The sequence below is a fragment of the Sander lucioperca genome, chromosome 2 (genome assembly GCF_008315115.2).
Source record: "Sander lucioperca isolate FBNREF2018 chromosome 2, SLUC_FBN_1.2, whole genome shotgun sequence".
NCBI classification, from domain to species: Eukaryota; Metazoa; Chordata; class Actinopteri; order Perciformes; family Percidae; genus Sander; species Sander lucioperca.
Window position 1 is genome coordinate 4,705,570 of NC_050174.1, and position 16,462 is coordinate 4,722,031.

At 40.5% G+C, this 16,462-nt stretch overlaps 1 protein-coding gene and 1 long non-coding RNA gene across 2 annotated transcripts in view; both read right to left on the reverse strand.

The window, feature by feature from the left end:
• Nucleotides 1-2,460, reverse strand: part of LOC116054078 — a 12,328-nt gene extending 9,868 nt beyond the window's left edge. Inside the window, exons 1-2 of the long non-coding RNA XR_004105993.2 lie at nucleotides 2,449-2,460; nucleotides 935-936 (exon numbers count right to left, since the gene is read on the reverse strand). This is a non-coding gene — a long non-coding RNA (uncharacterized LOC116054078). The remainder of the gene's footprint in view (nucleotides 1-934; nucleotides 937-2,448) is intronic.
• The window catches only part of si:dkey-215k6.1 (transmembrane protein 132C), a 267,170-nt gene that overhangs the window by 103,169 nt on the left and 147,539 nt on the right, over nucleotides 1-16,462 (reverse strand). The gene's annotated exons all lie outside the window — the stretch shown is intronic.

Here is a 16,462-nt window from a genome sequence, read left to right on the forward strand (position 1 = left end):
TAGCATCCACGGTATATTCCAATGCCCTTACACAAACCGCAAACTAAATATACTAAATATAAATAAATAAATAATAATAAAAAAAAAAATATATATATATACAGTCATGTGAACAAATTAGGACACCCATGCTATAGTTGACTAAAAAGAGGAATAAAAAAATCATCTTAATGCCTCAATTAAAAAAATGAGGAAAAATCCAATCTTTAAGGACACCAATTTTCTTTGTGAATGAATAATTAACGTAAAAAAATAAATGTTCTTCCTGAAAATACAGGGGGCATAAGTACCCCTATGTTAAGTTCCCATAAAGGCAGGCAGATTTTTATTTTTAAAGCCCATTTATTTCATGGATCCAGGATACTATGCATCCTGATAAAGTTCCCTTGGCCTTTGGAATTAAAATAGCCTCACATCATCACATACCGTTCACCATACCTAGAGATTGGCATGGTTTTATTTCAGTTAGCCTAATAGCTGGTTTGATTTGCATTGAGAGATGATTTTATGGAAAGTACCCCATGAACGGGTTCATATGATATCATATGAAAAGTTATGCACACTAAAACGTATGATATCATGTGTTTAGCCGCTACAGAGCTCTGCGACACTGGCTGCGGTGCTCCGCATGGTGCTCCGCATGGTGCTCCGCATGGTGCTCCGCATGGTACTCCATCAGGTCAGCGGTAGTTGGTGGTTCAGTTACCCAGTTACACATTCATACCTGGAAGCTGCCCAGTACAACCACAGTCTGATCTACTGGCCACTGAGCAACTCCACTGGAGCGGTTGGGGTTAAGGGCCTTGCTTAAGGGCACCTCAGTGGTGGTAATGAGGTGGCAAGCGCTGCTCGTTCACTTTCCCCACCTAGATTTTATCCTGCCAGTCTGGGGATTGAACCGGTCCCAAGATCGCTTCCTTAACTCATAGGCCACCACTGCCCCATATATGGCACTGTTCCTTCCCAAGCTTTTTGTATGTTTTCCTTGTAATTGCAAAATCTGTATTTTCCTCCACAGCACGCAATACTAGCCATCTGTCTGTGTTTTAAATCCCTCAATAACTATTCATACAATTGCATTTGCCTTTTGTACACTTCCTTACAGAGTCCCTATCATTGTCATTGAGTTTTGAAGGAGAGGGAGAAACGTTGTAGTTTGGGAATTGCAAGCCACCACATTGTGGTGTTTTCCAATAACAGCACCTTCAGACAGAGGGAAAAACTGAAAGAGAAATAACAAATCACAGACACAGAGGCAGACAGAAAATAAAAAGTCAATGTGCAAGTTGAAAAAGAAGGATGGAGAGGAATACAAAGAGAAAGAAAGATAGAGGAAAATGAATGGCCGATCTCCATAAAAGTAGCCATGCTTTTCAAGCTGGGAGCTGGGCAGCTAAAAGTCAACAGCCAGAGAATGGATAGGACTGATTGAATTTATAGGAGCTGCTTTCTTAGATCAATGCCACACACACACACACACACACACACACACACACACACACTTGGAAGCAGATGTGTTGTCCATCAATACCTCACTTCCTCCTGACTTCTGAAGAATTAGTAGGAGTGAAAAGCAGCAGCTCAGTCTGTTCTTTTTAAATGCTGTTTATTCAAGGATTGTTGACTGAGAAAGCATCAACTTTAAGACTTTCTTATGCACATGAATACAGTATGAGCTCTCAGAACAACCATAGTCTAGAGCAGCTAAGCGCCTTGCTTGTTGACACTTGTTAAAGTGCCCATATTATGAAAAAAACACTTTTTCTGGGATTTGGGGTGTTATTTTGGGTCTCTGGTGCTTCCACACGCATACAAACTTTGAAAAAAAAACATCCATGCTGTTTTGAGTGAGATACGGGTTTCTGAATGTGTCCTGCCTTCAGTCTCCGGGTGAGCTGTTCAAAATCTGCACGGCTTTCTACGCAAATAGCTGAGACGAGGGGCCTAGGGGGCTAACCGTTAGCATGCTAGCGCTAGCATGCTAGCTCGTTCTCAATGGCAAAACACTGCTACAACACACAAATTCACCCTAATCTACAAAATAAATTGTATAGAACTACTTACATGTCCCTGTTCTGCAGGTATTCCACACAAAGTTGGAAATGCGCCCTCGTTTAGAAGAAGTCTCCCGCTAATCCTGCCTTGTACAGGCCGAAGTTGCAGAAACAGCTAGCTAGCTCATGTAATCCTTACCTAGCTACTGCGCATGTGCAACAACAAAGATGTTACAGAAGTTGCGAGGTCTTACTCTGTAGCTAAAACAGAGATCTGACACAGGGTGAAAAGAGGATCTGCAGCAATGTGCAGTACAACAAAAATATGGTGTTTTCTGAAAATTAAACCATGTAAACCTATTCTGATACAATCTCAAATTACAATTATGAACCTGAAAATGAGCATAATATGGCCACTTTAAAGTGGGACGATAGCATTTTACCTGCACTTCACCAGTTCTGAATGTCTTGGTTGATCAGTTGATCCAGGATTGGAACTTTTAAGTCACAGGAACAACGTCTTTATACTTTCCAAAATGGCCCATTTGTGCAGCAATCAGATCTTTTTTGACAGATTTTTTTTTTTAGAATAAATACATCTTGAATTACAGTTAAATACATTTTCACTTACTCACTCCACATTCAAAATGTTTTGCATTATTCAGGTCGCATCACAGTTCAAATGCACTTCAGTAAGTAACAGTAACGAAGGAATGAGCTGACAATGGTGTAAAGTGACCTTCATGTGTTAAATCTGTGGATTGCCCCTTTAAGACACCTAACTCCGAAGAGATTCCCCATGGAGCCTTCTTAAGTTTCCCTATGGTTGCAGTCTGAAACCTCTCTGCAACCTTTTTATTTTGAGCGTGTGTAGAATACTTAAAAGTGGCATTTTAACTGACTCGCCAGTAAAGCTTAGTGACCGGAAAAGCATTATTTGTTATGAAAAAAAAAATCAAGAAACAAATGTGACACACACACACACACACTTCTGCTGAGCCTAAGTGGTGAGTCCAGCACCATTAGTTACTGATGAAAAACGAGGGCAGGCAGAAAGACAGCAAGAAAGAAGGGAGACTAAGGAGAGCGCAATGAGGAGAGCGCAGTGCGGGGGCAGCGGGAGCGAGAGGGAAGAAGAGAAAATAACGGGGAAGGAACAGAGAGCTCTTTGCAAATCTGCATGTGTGTGTGTGTAAGGAACAGGGGAGGAGAAAGAGACGAGAGCCAAGAAGAGATGGTAAAGGAGAGAAACAGGGACTTGGTTGTAGTAAGAGAGCAAGAGGTGATAATTAGAGGTTGAGAGAGATGAAAAGAAGGAGAGAGGGGAGTCAGACAGAGGGTGAAAGATACAGAATGGGAAGAAGACAGAAAAAGAGGGTGAGAGAGCAGAAAAGAGAGGAAGAGACATAGACAAGAATAGGAGTGGGTGTCATGCACAAATTCTTATTCTGTGTACCTATCTGTATGTCTTTATGTGTGTGCATGCCTTTAACTTTTTTGTCTGTTATCTTTGCAGGTGTCTGTGTTAAATATAGCTGGGTTCCACTGCCGTAACCTTTCCAGGAACCCAGAAACTTCACCTACATTTCCAAAGGAGAAATAAGGGCCTTAAATTTGTTCTTGCAGTGTAGTTCCTGCCGCCAAAAAACTCATTACTCTTAGTACTCTCCCATTCAGTGCTGAATGCTAGTGATTGGTCCACACTGGCCTCTTCCACAGCGTTTTACAAACTAATTTATAAAAATCGCAAACAGCAGCAAACACCAAGTGCTGCAAACCCTTTGGAGCCCCAGAGGCAATTTAAAATATTTTTCAGAAGAAGACATCAAAAAGTAGAGCAGAGGTCTTTGTCTCGTTTTTTGTCTCGACTTAACCACAAAAGCTGAGAGTCTTAAAAGCTCAAACAACACCACAGAAAAATCAAGGACCAGCTGCAATCCTTTTTTTTCAAGCAACAATCAATCACATACAACTTTTGCATCAATGGGACAGCAAATCAGTGTGAAAAGTCATGTATACATTGATTTGTTAGTTTATCATTTTTAAGTACTTCTGGTAAAAGTTGGTTAAACCAAAGACTTCTCACTATTTTAAAAGCCTTGTGCGCATACTGGATATATAATCTATGTGGGTACTTGTGTGTTAAGATACGTAGAGAGGCGACACAGAAAGAGAGAAGGAAGTTGAAAAGAAGCACTGGTGTATGTGACAGAAAAAAGTAGAATTAATCTCCCATGAATTTATAAGTACAGGTTTCAAAGGTTGAAGCATTGTGTGTCTGTGCGTGTCTGTGTGCGCCTCTGTGTATGTGTGTGTGTGTGTGTGTGTGTGTGTGTGTGTGTGTGTGTGTGTGTGTTTCAGAGAAAATGTAGGAGGATAAATCTTCCATGAACCTTTAAATCAAAGTACAAAGGTGGAACAAGTGTGTGCTTGTGCATAAGTCTGACTGTGTGTGTGTGTGTATGTGTGTGCACACTTGTCATCTACTATTACATGCATTTCTCCTAGCACACACACTTGCTGTATGCATGGGAAAAAAGGAAAAAGAGAGAGAGTCAGTGACTGTCTGCGAGGATCACATGTGATTAATCCAGGGCATGTGCCTTGCTCTAGGGCACAGCAACGCAACACATCAGCTTGACGGATTAAAAGTATCAACGTAAATCCCCGTTTCATCACGAAGGCCTTAAACTGTGTCAGAAACAGAGCAGCGACAGCATTGTTTCTTTTTCTCCACGCTTTCTCATCTTGTAGAAGTTTTTTTTTTTAATCTTGCTTAAACTCCAAGAAGAAAAACTTTATCTGTGTTACCGGCAAAGAAATTGAAACTTTCAGAAAAAGGCATAGCAAATTAGCACATTAGAATCAAAGCACACTGATTATGAGTTGAAATGTAAAAGAACTGAAAAGCATTTTATAAAGAGTGTGTGTGTGTGTGTGTGTGTGTGTGTGTGTATGTGTGTGTGTGTGTGTGTGTGTGTGTGTGTGTGTGTGTGTGTGTGTGTGTGTATGCGTGTGTGTGTGTGTGTGTGTGTAGGGGGGGTTAAGCTTAAAATACATCTGTGTTTAACAATGTATATAATAAGTAACCAATTTGACATTCCCCCTCCTCTTTTCGGACACTCTCACCTCCCCTGAAGTCATGTTGTAATTGAAACCGACACGCCAGCATCCTCCACCCTTTTACAATGCTCTCTCTTAAAACACATTATCAGCCACTTACCTTTATTTAGCATAGTATCGATTAACAATGAACTAGCATATAATGTCACCAAACGCCCTGGTCGATGCCCTTTTCGTTAGCTGCCATGCTAATGTCCCTGGCCATTTATTGGGACATGCTAATGTGCTAATCAGAGCGGAAGAAATGTTTAGCCTCAGGAGGCAAAGTTTTGGCTACAATTTGGCCCCCTGCCAGCCAGCTTAGGTCACTCTCACACACACACACACACACACACACACACACACACACACACACACACACAGTAAGACCTACAATTACCTATACATTCCAGAAGGTTACCTGAATCCTACTCACAAGAGTCAAAATAAATATTACTAACCTACTAACCTAAGTTGTACAGTATATAACAAAGGACAAATATTACATATAAAACTCTGTATGAGATATATGTGTTTGTTTTACAGCACATATATTAGTGACGATGAAGTAGAGAGGTGAACAGTGACAGACAGTTCTCTCTGGTGCTGTAGAATTATCTCTGCTCATAAGGGATGCGTATTCATCATCCATGTAATGACACATTGTGATGTCTGCCTACACATCTGTTTAATCTATATATGTACATCTGTCTTGGCTATATGTCTTGTGGAGTGTATGTATTGTAATGGGAATTTTATTTTAACATTATAGTTTGATATCTTACAAGATTCTCTTATATACTTTACAGGAGTTTCCTAATAATCTTTAATTTTGTTATAGACTTAAGAGACTCCAAGAGAAGAAGCAACTGGCATCATAAACTCTGGCCTAGTTGAGAATATCCTTCTCTTTTTGGAACTCAGCGTTCCTACTGTTTACCTTTAGCAGATAAGGAGGAAAAGGGCCATAACATTTTGAACTGTATCTCCTTCTGTCTCTTGCTTTAACAGATGTTTAGGCTAAGTAGGGAGCAGGAACAGAGGGGAAAGGTAGTAAAGTCATTGTGACTGTTTGTGGTGTTTTTTCATCTGCGTAGCTGCTAAAATTATCCTGGAGGGGGGTGGTTTAAGTGAGTTCTTACTATATAGATGTATGGTTTTCTAGCTGGGTCAGAAGACCCCTTCAGATGTGCCATGAGTACTTGTGAAACTGTTTTCTCTGCATTTGCAAATGTAAATAAATACTCAAAGACCAAACTTTGGTTTAATCCTCAAATCGTCCTTATTTGTTTCATCTGGTGTTTTTGATACGCACTCCTGCTGCTAACAAGAAAAACTTCCACTACAGTATTCACATGTGTTACAAGACAGAAGAGGCCAAGCGTAAAGATGGCTCTGGGTTAACTTTGACCCTTCTGTTAGGAATGTAAGATTGTTTCACATCTTTCACACATATGCATATGCCCGCTAACATGCAGGCAAAGCGACTACATCTGGATGGAAACGAAGGATGGAAAGAAGTGCACGATTACTCATAGAGTAAAGCTCTATACAAAACAGAAATCAAAAAGTCTTGTAACCAGGTGGCTGAGGGACATTTAAGTGTTAACATACTTGTTTGATTATACTGTTAAACATAATGGTGAAACATGCCTCCACATAGCAAGATAGCACAGCAAAGTTTGTGCAATGTTTATAATGATTCATGATGAACTGATAATTAGTTTCTATACTTAGTTAAGAAGAGTTGATTAAAATGATTAAAGGCTATTTATCAGGATATAAAATATAGGCTGCATATATGAGTTGTAAAACGTGGCAGTCTCAGCGAATAGAATATTACAATTTTAAGGACATGAACTTCATTGTGCCAACACATTCTGAAGAACATGAAGAAGTCTCCCTCCTTGAGAGCAAATATATAGAGCCACCAGTAATCTCTTGCAATATTGTGTAGAGGTTTCCTGTGGCGTTTCCTTTAGTTCCCGAGATAGTATATCCACCTTGCTTTACACAGCTCCAAATTCTGAGCCAGGCCTTACAGTTATCAGTGTGGTGCCCAGAAATATTCCTGTGAGATTTAACTCTGCTAAGATAAATAAGTAGCTGCTGTTGATGGATATCAGAGACAGTTATCACTAAAACTGGCACACAAGAGACCGAAAGACAGGTATGTGGTTTCCTAGCAACAGCAATATGCCTCATGCTGTCATAACTGCCCCTTGGTGTAATCGCAATGAGTGCCTTAGAGTGAGCAAAGCCTTGTGAAGTGCTTTGCTTTTAAAGAATTTTAAGTTTTGTTTATATTGGACTTTTGGTGGTTGGTTGTCACCAACTGGAGGTCATAGTCTGTGCATTGTTTTCTTTGCCACTACATGACTGAGACTACAGTATGACAAGACTGCTGAGACCATTTTCTTTGAATAAAACTTGCAGCAGTCGACTGACACAAAACCACACCTTTGCTTCAGTCTGATTTTAATGCAGCACAGCGCTTCTTTTTCACCCCCTTGTCTCTGGCAGTTTTTCATTGGATCTGACACTGAACACAACCTGTAAAACCCCTGCCTCAGCAATGTCGGATAGAGAAGGAGGAAGACAGAGCGAGAGAGAGAGCAAGAGTGAGAGAGAGAGAGAGACACAGAGACAGGGACAGAGAGAGAGAAAGATGAGAGAGAGAGAGAGAGAGAGAGAGAGAGAGAGAGAGAGAGAGAAAGATGAGAGAAACAAAATGGTGTGACAGAAGTGAATGGAGAATGAAAAAGGCAGACAGATGGCAAAATAGAGGAAAAGCAAGAGAAGAGAAGGAGAGAAATGCTTGTTAGCACCTCACTGGCCCAAATAAATATAAGATGACACACCTGACTGATAATTAGTCTCAAGAGCATTAGTGTTTGTGTGTGAAAGAGAGAACGTGTGGAAGCATGTGTAAATGTGGGTCTGTGAGTATGTTTGTGTGTTATGGTGAAGTCAAAAAGTGTGTGCGCACGATTGTGTTTGTGTGTAAAGAAAAGGAGGGCAGAGGCCTTTGCACGTGTCCAAGCTAATGGCACACATAATGAGGAGAGGAGAGAGCTAGGCTGAGAAAAAGAAAAAGAGGTTTCCACCGATGCTAAAATGAGGTGGCGAGAAGCGAGAGAAAGAGTCAATAGCGATAAAAAGGGAGGGTGTGATTTGTGTCATTTCATCTAATAGGTGACCTATTTCATCTGTTATTTGTTGTTTTTTTCTTTGGCAATAAGCACCTCTGTACTCTATCTCATGCCAAAAAGCACCTTTGAATTTAATTACATGGGGAAGGGAGAAAAGAGATCGAATAGGAAGCAAGAAAAAGTGAGTGGAAGACAGAGAGACAGAGGGATGGAAATGGATTTTACTTGTAGTCAACCAACTTGCGTCATTGGCTGGGTTTAAGTCAATATCCAATCTGAAAAACAATTTTCTTAAGTCTTACATATTGTTCTAGTTCAAACCAATGTTTGTAAACATGGGAAATTATGCCAGTAAAATACCACAGAATATGAAACCGATTTTTGGCATATCCACACACACTATTATAAACCAATCCGAGCCGGAATGTTTTTGTGGTACGTTTAACTTATTTTACTATTTATTTAAATTTATTTTATCGTTATTAATACATACTGTGTGTATATGTTTATACTTATATTGTTTATATTCTTTTTATTCTTTTTATCCTTCTTATATTTGAATGTGTGACATGCTCCAACAACACCATGACAAATTCCTCGTATGTGCAACGTACTTGGCAATAAAGCCCATTCTGATTCTGATTCTGATCCTATCATCTACTGGCTGGACCTCTTTGAGTTGACTCTGAAAGCAGTTACGAGATCTCTGCGAAAAAAGTGACACAAAGCACAGTTCAGTTCACGACGTTCTAAAGGTTCAATGAGACACACAAGAATATATACATCTTCTAACAATCGCTCCATTCACTTCGATGACGTGAGAGTCGATAGATAAGAAAGGGGCACAAGAGGAAAGAAGGGTTGGTTCAAGGTAGGTTCACGCAGATAAATCTTCAGGAAGGAAAACAGGGTAACAATTTATGACACCAATTTATGATACCAATTAAAACAGATGAGAGAGGCTTATTTTCGGAGTTGAACAACACACACACACTAGGAAGTAGTGCAACAGACACTATCTTCCTTACTGTCTCTTTAAATGTACATTAGAACTAAACACACACACACACACCTTTCCTATCCTTATAATACTATCAATCTCTCAGCTTTAGGAAGATACTTTATTGTCTCTGTGTGCTATTTATGGATTCTGTTGTTTGTCCATTCTCCCTTGTGTTTAGTTTGATGTTATGTGCTCGGCTGTTGTCTTCTATTTTTCCTCTAGGGTTGAGATATTTTTGTAGCACCAATTGGAGTTTTTATGTGTCATCTGCACAGATTGCACATCCTCTTTGTTCAGGCTTTGCCATTTGTTCATGCAAATAAATGAAACCATAAAACAATACTCTCTGTGCAAAACAAATTAGGAGATGGACCCAGAGGCTGCTCTTGGTCTTGAAGAGACAACAGGAACATCACCACTTCTTTCTTGTTGACCAAAAGGTGAAAGAACACCCTGTGCACTCTAAGGTTTTTTTTCTTAACATTAGCATAAAGCTTTGAGCATTAGCTCATGTAGATAAACACTAAGAATTAAGAGCTAAACTGGAAAACATACATTTACTATTGGAGCACATATGTGTTTTCTGATCAAACCAAATCATGATATATATCATTTTATTTTGTATGGCATGGCCATCTTGTTCTTGTGTGTTCTTTACATATGTCAATGCCCCCTCCATTTATTAGCCCAACAATGGCAAGAAATGTTCATTTTGTCATAAGAGAGTCTGACTGATAGTGTCACACATAACTCACGTTTTATTATGCCCCCACTCCTCCACCTTATGTGGTATTACAATATGCATTACAGTGTTAGGACATATGCATATGCACACCAAGCTTATTTTTTCACAAAATAAAAACTTTACGTCAGGCACACAGCCTTTATGATTGATTGTAAACAATAGCAAGCTTCCTCTATGGGTGTGTATGTGTGTGAAAGAGAGAGGTGGGGGGGGAGTGTGTGTATTAGTGTGTGTGTGTGTGTGTGTGTGTGTGTGTGAAAGGCAAGGTAATTAGGTAATCAACAGCTGTGCCAGACAGACAGGAAGCAGCTTGTTAAGAAACTGAAACAGAGATGGAAATAGATAATGAGAGAGAAGGAAAGGTAGAATGAGCAACATATAAACAGAAATAAATGAAGAGAAAAAAGAAAAACACAGGAACAGAGCAGGGAAAAACAAAGAAGTGTACAGGAACTGGGATTGAGAGAAAGACTGAGAGAGTGATGGGAAGATGAAGGGGGTAGTGCAAGAGAAAAAGAGACAGGGAATCATCAGATGTGAGGACAGGTGCTGTTGTCAGCTATGAAACACATTTTAACCTTCTATTGACAGGAGGAACCAATTACTGACAGCAGGAAGGGAAGGAACCTTCCCCTGCCACACCAGGAAGCACAAACAAACCTACGTAGAAAAGTATTATTGTTTTTTAAATGTCTAACACTTGATGTTTTCCTCTGTAGGTGGGATAATGTGACAACTTGTGTGTGGATAAAGACAGGAGACTGAAGGATAAAACTCCAGGTCTCAGGGAAAAGAGTGCACTAGCTTAAATCCCAAAATGGTGAAAATCTGGGCAGAGGAAACTGAAAGAAGAATAAGCCAAATCTAAGATTTCAAAAAACGAAAGTGTGCTTTTGACATCGAGACATTGATTTCCTATCTGCTTTCATTTGACCTCTTTGCAGAACTTCATGAGGTCAATAAACAATTTTAAGAAGAAATAAATAGTTTAGAAAACATATTGCCTTTGAGGGAGACCAACTGGTATCCAGGACTGTGCCTAAGCAACAGCAAAAAGATCTATGGATGGGTGGATATCCTTAGTAATATCACTTTTTCCATTGCCAAGTGATTTATGCTGTGTATCAACTTAATGAGACAGAAGATGGAGCAGTAAAATATTGTGGTTTGGGTTAAAACAAAATGTGTTTGTTAAATAGGTTACATACAGAACTTGACGTGCAATAAGTCAATGTTAATTTTTGATTTCACACGGGAAACTAACAGCGGCCTCATAGATTAAAGTCCTGTGTTTGTTTGACCCATCCCTCCTCTCTACGGGGACTTTGTCGCTTTTTATTACTATCCTCCCTATGCGGACTTTGTCACTCTTTAAACTACGACATCTCACTGTGGTCGAGCAGTTGAAAGCGCAGTGCGTCTCATAGACTTAAGGGTGCCTTGTGCGTCGGTATCAGACGCTGATGGCCACTGACCAAACTGCTGTATATAACGAGTTGGGAGTGAGAACAGATTGTCAGGGTACATGGAGGTTTTTAATACTGGAGACAAGGTCTTGAATCCCCAGACTCCCGCATGTGGTTAGGTTTAGGTAATAAACATATTTTGGTTTAGGTTAGGTAAAGACCCAGTGCGGGTTATTTGTTAAATTAAAGTAAAAGAAAAAAAAACACGTCCTGACTTCTTACCAAGTGCTTTGACTGCCTAATAACATAACCATAAAACACACAATATCAAGCTTTTTGTTGGTCTGAGTGGATATTGTATTGCGAGAGCAAATTTTAGGAAACTAAATTAAATAGCAGGAGGAACACTGCAAGTAGTAGATGCAAAATATTTCATTTTAGCTGTCTGAATTTACTGACGAGCTCTTGCTTCAGTCAGAGCACGTATCTGTGCTGGTTTCATTCTTACAGCTACTCAATAGCATTTAGATCATATGGAAATAGAACTTACTCCAAATACTATCGAGAATGAATGTCAAAAGATCATCTCAGAAGACAAGTAACATGAGCACTGGACGCATGAGTGCATGACTGCATGAGTTTAATTCAGTGTCCATTTCAATATTAATGTAATTTATCTCACCTGTAAAACCTGTACGTGCTGAAATCAAAAAGGTTGTATAACATAGAAAAGGTTAGCTGCTTCCACACTGCCTCGGTGACTACAGTAGAATACATATTAAAATGAATGAATGCATTGGGTGTAAATATTGGTTGCCATGCTGTAAGTAACAAAGCAATTGTGTAAATGGCTATTTGGATAACTTTTTAAGATATGATAAGAAGCCTTTCTTGTCATTATATTACAATGAAACAAAACTGCGAATGCCCCTCCCTTACCCGTTACTCACTAAACTCATAAAATAGAAGATAAATGTTACTTCATATGAATTCACTTGCCACATACCGAAGTATTTCCAATCCATCAAAACGTTGCTGAAATATTTTGTTCCGATGCTTTCATGGACTCTCTATGGGCTTCTCCCTTGACTGTATGCCTCCATGTCCCCCCGATTGCCTGCGAGCTTCTCCTGACTATACTGTAATTCCTCTACTGTGCGACAGAAAGTTGCGTGGTCATGACACAATCGTGTCAAAAATGGCTGCTACGGAGCCATAACGTGAGATACAAGGTAATGGAGCCTTTTATACATTGTTGCGTTTCTTTAGAAATAAACAATGGACAAATAGAGTCTTTAAACGCTTCAGATGTAAAGTTATTCGCTGTCAAAGTGACGCCAAAATGAAAGGGAGTCAATGGAATGCTAGCGGAAGGTGATGGCTTGCCTCAGAATCTCCCCATAGGAGGTATGCTTTCCGGATGCTCGCTTACCCCCTTGGGAATAAATCAAAGAATAACTCGGCCATTAGTACCTTGACTGGACAAGACCGCCACCAGAAACATGCATGCATGAAGCTGTGATGGCATTTGATTGGCAATTGACATTGAATAAAATAAATAAATGAGTTTTACGATGCAACCTTGAAGCTGATTTGGTATCATTCCCTCTCCCTTCCAGCTCTTAAAGGAATTCACCAACCTTAAAGCAAACCACAATGCATTGTCTCCTCTTCTTTCTTTCCCCCACTGCTAGCTGGATGTTAAGAAGACACATGTTCACAGGAGCCTCAAAGCAAAGAACATTGTCTAATCTCCCAACTCCCATCTCTCCTCCAATCCCTATCATGCCCTCCTTCAGTCTTCCTCATACTTCTTTTTCATTGATATATTTTCCATTCCAAGTAGGCAAAGCAAACAGCTGCCCATTACATTTTCCTCTATCCTTTACTTGCTCTGTCACCATGCACTCCTGCTCACTGCTGAAAATACAGGCTAAAAATACAGGCATTCACCAGAGCCATGAAAGAAAAGGACGTAAAATCGGTTTCTCCACATTCCGTTCTCCCACCCCCTCCTTCCCACTATCCTCCTCCTCTCATAAGCTGGCCATTAAAGTGGAAAACATTCAAAGCAAAGATGCCGATCCTTTCCTCCCTCCACTGCTGTCCTCCTCTCCCAGCATGGTTTTATAAAGTTGTGGTTTACACAGCGTGTCACAAATCTCCTCTTGGCCTCAGTACTTTTTTCAACCTATCTTTTACTCCTTTCCTGCAGTCTGTCTTTATGTACTCAACATTTAAGTATTTATTAATCAGACAAGGTTATTAATGGGGTGTCGAAGAGGTCAGTGGAGTGCCCACCACCCTATTGTTGTTCCTTCCACTGAGATTATTACTGTATCTCAGTCTTTGGCCTTTGCAAAATGGCTAATGCTTTCTCAGAAAGTGAGGATTTTAAAAACGTTGGCATTGGAAGTACAAAACGTAACCCAGGGTTATTGCAAAACCATCAAGTATTGACTTTATTGTCCGGCCATTGGATTGTACTCTATACACAGTGTATATTACCAAAAGATTTTATGGAACAAGGCAAGTTTTTGGTCATATACACTGCGTATATGACCAAAAACTTGCCTTGTTCCATAAAATCTACTTCTTCCTGTCTGGTTTCTGTCCCTCCCAAAGTTGGTCATTCAAAACATCAGGATTCACCTGCCCCCTAAAAGCCAAGAATATTGCACTTCTTCCAACCCCCTCTACTCCTCTGTCCCCTGCCTGCACGTTGAAAGACAATCTTTCGTCCCACATTCTTACAAAGTATAGCAACTTTTTAACTCTTTTTCTTTTCCTTTTCTTCTTTCTGCAGATCCTTTTAGCTTCCTCCTGGGAGACAGAGGTGTTCTGTCCCCTCAGTTTGTTTGTGTCATTCGTTTGCTCGTACATGCTCAAGAGCTCTCAAGTCAAGGACACAAGCTCAAGTTTTTGATTTACATGATGAAAAGAATTAGTTAAACAGCAGTATAGGACTCTGGGGTTCCCGTCGCCTAAGGAGGGTAGGAGGGCAAAAGTATGAGGACAGAATGAAAGAATGGAGCTGGTTGGAAAAGGGAAGGAAAGCAAGGACAGGAGGAAAGAGAAGAGGGTTGGGTGAGAGAGCGAAAGGAGGACAAGTTGTGTGGTGTGATAGAGAGGGAGGACATGCGGGCGCAGGGAGGGAAGGAATGGGAATAAGAGAGCAAACAGAGAGAAAAAAGAGAAAAAGAAATGCAAAGAGGGACTGGGATATCTCCAACGTTTGACACCTCTTCGCCGACACACACACACACACACAAGGGACAGGGAGTTAGTGTAAGCATCGGCACTGCCGCTCGCTCTATGACACTGTACATCTCTAAGGAGAGGGACTCGAACACGCGGGGTCTGCGTGGGTCGCCTTAATTAGCCACACATCCCGCTACGCAGGCTCCCAGGGGGGTTTAACAAGGGCATGGGGGGTGAGGAGACGATGGATGGGGGAGACAGAAAGGAGGGGGAGGACCGGGAGAGGTAGCGAGGGAGGAATGGGTGTTAGAGCAAGGGGAATAAGCCAATGGGATTGGAAGGTTATTTAAAGCATGGCCTACAAAAACATTCAGAAAAGTACAGTGAGTGGGTTTGCACAGATGTTTGTGTGTTTAGATATGAATGCTTACACAAAATGTGACCAATACGTGTGTATTTACCTTATAGTCGGGATGAACCCTGCGATCCCATGCAGCATATATATATTCAGTATGTGTGAAGCCAGTGTATGCATGTGTGTGCGTCTGCATGCATTCACGCTTGCAAAAGTGTATGCATATGAGTCCGGCCTGGTGATTGAGTGTGCTCAGGTGGCCAGGGTCATTTTAGTGAGTGACAGAATGATGCTAGGCGAGGCTGTACACATAAACCCCATCCATATCTGCGAGGCCTAATTAGCCAGCCCAGGTCATCGCTCAGGGCTATAAAGAGTGCTGGAGCACACAAACACTCACCAAACCACACGTAATGAACACAAATGTTGCCTTTATCCCACCGGATCTTTCTTTATCCCAACTGCCTTGATGTCCTTTTCCCTGTAATTGACAGCAAGTGTTTTCCTCCACTTATGTAAAATGTCTCATAACCTGGAAAATAACAAGAGTATCCTTTGTAGAAGCCTCACTTTTGACTGTGTGCTTTCTGAATTGAATCTTTAGCCTAAGAAACAGTAAATAGCATTTTTGGGGACTATGATAAGGGTCAACTTACTTAATTGGATGACAGCATGAACTCCAGAGGAGGTAAATGATGACACACCTTGGAGAAAAGCTGATGGATCCCAGCTGAAGTTAGATGGACGTAAATGAAATTCATTCTGATGACCCCTGCTCCCAAAAGTATTTTCTTGCAGGATGACAGGTTTATTCATGTGCAGGTAGTTGGTTTTCCTGCAGTATCAGAGCTAACAAAGCTACATTTACAAAGTTGCAAAGTTACATTTTCTTTCCACTATGGTTTGGACCAAAAAATAAATCTCAAGGATGCATATGTTGATTTGTTTCAACCTGAGGTTAAACATTTTTAGAAATAAGCTTTCTCTAGTGTTGTACCTTCCCTTCTTACGTTTTCCACCTATTTGTGCTGTCCACATCCATCTTACAAGTCTTTCTTGCTATTTTATCTTTTCTCCCTAATCCCTCCTCCTCTTCGCGCTCACTCACATTGTCCTCCCTTAATTCCTCCTTCCTTCACCTCTCTTGTCAAAGCCCTGTTGATGTTTATCAGCTTTAAAACCCGGACGTCTTTACAGCTCGCAGCCACAAACTTGGCTCGAACTACAAAAAAACTAAAAAAAACAGCAAAAAAGCACACTTGAGGGAAAACAAAATGTTTGTTTGGGACCAAACTATTCTTTCAGGGTCAAGATGTGTAAGGACAAAATACACAAAGATGGAAAGGCATCATCGACCTTTTGCAAGCCAAACATGCTTGAGCGGAATTGAAATAGTAAATAACACCATAAAAACAGAATAGTCCATCTGCAAATAATCTAGGGAGAGAGGGTGTAGAGGGAAAAAATAGGAAGATGAGGAAAAATAGAGTAGGGTCAAAATAAA